The sequence below is a fragment of the Grammomys surdaster genome, unplaced genomic scaffold (genome assembly GCF_004785775.1).
Source record: "Grammomys surdaster isolate TR1022 unplaced genomic scaffold, NIH_TR_1.0 319213, whole genome shotgun sequence".
NCBI classification, from domain to species: domain Eukaryota; kingdom Metazoa; phylum Chordata; class Mammalia; order Rodentia; family Muridae; genus Grammomys; species Grammomys surdaster.
This window is the reverse complement of record NW_021627007.1, coordinates 153-3,752: the sequence shown is the minus strand read 5'-3', so window position 1 is coordinate 3,752 and position 3,600 is coordinate 153. Positions and strand designations below refer to the sequence as shown.

General features: G+C 43.1%; 1 pseudogene; it reads left to right on the top strand.

Moving 5' to 3' along the window:
- Window positions 1-2,178: 2,178 nt before the first annotated feature.
- On the top strand, window positions 2,179-2,737 carry LOC114616391 (annotated as a pseudogene).
- The last annotated feature ends 863 nt before the right edge of the window (window positions 2,738-3,600 follow it).

Genomic DNA, 3,600 nt, shown 5'->3' with positions numbered 1-3,600 from the left:
GGGGAGACAATGAAAGGGACAGGAGACACAAAGAATGGGACAAAGTCAAGTTTTCTGATCAAGGTCCATCAAGCTGTATTTTCTCAGGCAATTTATACAAGCAGGGAAGGGGATAATGTGTTTGGGGAAATTTCACAGAAGCTGAGCATTCTACCATGGGGGATATCTCGCAAACCCCGATGCTTTTGTCTGGCCCAGGGCACAGGAAACACTTTCCTTAGGGCATAGCGACCTTTGGCCATCTGCCTTCTCAGGAGTCCATAGCTGAGGAAAAACAAAACCTAAAACTATTCTTTCAAAATGGAGTAAGGTTGGCTCCCAGCATCTGCTCCTTTTTTTTTTTTTTAATTTGCACGAGGCTAGCAAGAAGGCAGATACCTAAGAGTCTCAAGATGAATGAGAAGTCATTAACCAGAGGGGGGAAGTATTGACCTGATTCCTTTGTGGTGAAAGGAGGTTGTTCTTCCCACATCTTTGGTGGCTCTTGGTGTCTTTTGGAGAGGCGGGGCAGAGCATGACTTAGTGAGAGTCCCGAACAATGAGTGGTGGGCTCTAGGAACACAGAAGCGTATATGGGAGCTCAACCTGGTGTGATCAGGGTACAAATGGGGCAGGGCAAGAGAGCAAGGACCTTGGGTGGGGCAGGGAGTAAGAGGCAGTGCCTGCAGCTGTGCTCTATCTGCCTGAAACTCTGCTCTAGCACAACATGTTTTGTGACTCATGATGTTGGGTTGGGCAGGGAGCAGGAAAGCATGGTGGAACATGGAGGGTATAGGCAGCCACAGAGGCAATGGTCGAATCATGGGGAAACACTGTTTTTCAGTGGTTATCATACCACTATCTAGGCAGTCCTGTTGCTGTGCGTATATGTGGGAGGGGGAGCAAAGAAATAAAGTGTCAAGAAATGGAGGTGGTGGGAAAGAATACTACATAGAACTCTTTCCATTTTTCCGGATGGCTAGAGAGAGAGTTGTAAAGGTTTTTTTTTTCCTTAAGTGCCCTTAAACAGTCATGTAGAGTCACATATACATTAGTGCATATTGGAGCGAAATTTAGCCTGTGAATATGGAAGCCTTTAAGTGTAGGTGGCATCCCAGTAGGGAGCCTGGGAGTGATTGGGAGGACATACCCTTTTTGGGTGAGAGAGGCAGTTATTAATTAGCCCTACCAGCGTCCTGAGGATAAGTTAATAATGAAAATATTAGGTTCAGATCACCAAAGGCTCAAGCAGTGGATTGGTGTATGAGCTCAGGCAAGTACCTAAGTGGGCAGTGAGGAGTATGGTTTACCCAGTCCTGGGTTTACCTAGCAGTGAGAAAAGGAAATGACTCAGAGTAGAAGGGAAATCTCATTCAAGGGAAAATGTCTTAAAATGAGTATTCACCAAGGGGCCAGTCATAAAGACTGTAAATGTCTTCATCCACAAGGACACCACAGGGTTGCTGCAAACTCAACAGCCCTCCTTTGGGACCAGGGGATGTTTACACTGACCAGTGTGGGTGAGGGAGCTTACCAGTTTGCTGGTGTTTGGATGGATAGGTCTAGGAAGTGATCTGTTGGCTGGAAAGTTCATATGGCAGCAGGAGACATTCACCTGTGAGTATTGAAATCTGAGTCACAACACCAATGTTGTGTTTTATAAGAAGAAATCCAGAGTGTGTTTGTTAAAGCCAGGTATGGAGATGGTGGACATGTTCCCTGGTGGGCTCATGCTGAGGTATCCCTTCCCTCTGAGGTACCAGGCATATGATAGGTTTAGTATAGAATAAAGTGTATGTAGGGCACTGGAAAGGGAGTTGAGTAGTGATGAGAAGGGAGGAGATGCAGAGAAAGACAGATGGGAGAGGGAGAAAGAGAGGGAGAGGGAGAGGGAGAGGGGAGAGGGGAGAAGAGAGAGGGGAAGGGTGGAGGGGAGAAAGGAAGAAAGAGATTAAGGAGTCAGGGAGAGGAAGAGTGTTGGGGGGGGTGGCAAAACAGTTCATTGTCTAAACCAGGCTTACCTGGCTATTACCAGGTAACTGTTGGGTGGAGCCTAGATGAAACACTAACAATAACAAAAATCTAGTCTTTTAAAATTCAACACAAGGCTGTGGCGCCTGGGGGTGCACGGGGGGGGGGGGGCTGGCGCTGCAGCCGGATCCAGATGTGGTGGCACTCTGCTCCAACTTTACTGGAAAGATGAAACTTGATGAAACTACTATGTTTGACCCAAGGTTGCTCAAAGAAAAGTGGACTGGAGACAGAATACAGCTTTATTTTCTCCAGCTATTTCTCCAACGCATCCTGGAGAAGGCTTGGTTTTGAGGCCTCTCTGTACTGCAGACTTAAATAAAGGTTTTTTTAAGGTATTGGGTCAGCTGACAGAGGCAGGTGTTGCCAGCCAGGAGCAATTCATAAAGTCTTTTGAGCATATGAAGAAGTCTGGCAATTACTATGTTACAGTTGTGGAAGATGTGACCCTAGGACAAACTGTGGCTACAGCAACTCTGATAATAGAACATAAATTTATCCATTCATGTGCTAAGAGAGGGAGAGTAGAAGATGTCATTGTTAGTGATGAGTGCAGAGGGAAGCAGCTCGGCAAACTGTTATTATCAACTCTTGCTTTGCTAAGCAAGAAACTGAACTGTTTACAAGATCACCCTTGAATGTGTACCACAAAATGTTGATTTCTACAAAAAAATTTGACTATACAGTATCTAAAGAAAATTACATGTGTCAGAGGTTCCTAAAGTAAAAACCACCATCAAGAGGTTAATGCTACAAGGCTTTACTGTTTTAGAGTTCTTTTTTGTTGCTGCAACCCAGTGAGCTCCCTAACTACTAGACTGAGAAAATGCTATAGTATGCCAGTGTCGTGACACAGGAGCAGCCCATGGCTGCTGGGAGTACAAATGATCACAAAGGGGGATGATTTTTAACCAAAGGAATGTATTTTCAACTTGAATCTTTTCTTGCATTGTATTTTTCTAAAGTTTGTCTTCTTTTCTTGGTAGTCAACAGTATGGGTAGTGAACAGTTACGTCTGCTCTATGCTGCTCATTTTTAAATATATGTATATATATATATTGAATAAGGGTGTTTCTTACCATAAAATTATTTTTTGTCTCATACATCTATATAGACTTAAGGTGCACCATTTCTCACATTACAGTTGGATACTTGTTATTATGAACCACCAGATAATATTTGCACATTGATAATCCTATCCCTCCACAGTCTTTTTAAAGCAACAAAGGAAAAGAAAAATGGGAAAAGGTACAATAGCTTAAATAACTATTTTGCTAAGTGTATAGTTTTATGCAGATATTGTACTACCTGTCTCATCTATCACATGATGTTAGAATTATCCAAAGGCAGAAAAAGAGATTCAGGGTCCTTTTCATCAGTCAATGAGCAGCTCCCAGTGGAGCTTCTACCCTGGTTTCTGTTGTCATCAACATCTGAAGCCTTTGAGTCACAAAAAATGTGTGTACTGCCTTTGGTACAGCTTTAAAATGATGGTAGCTTTTCTATTTAATGTGATTATAATGGTACTATTACTCTGGTCACTGTCCTGTTTCATTTATTTTAATGACTTTTAAAATAGAATCAGATACT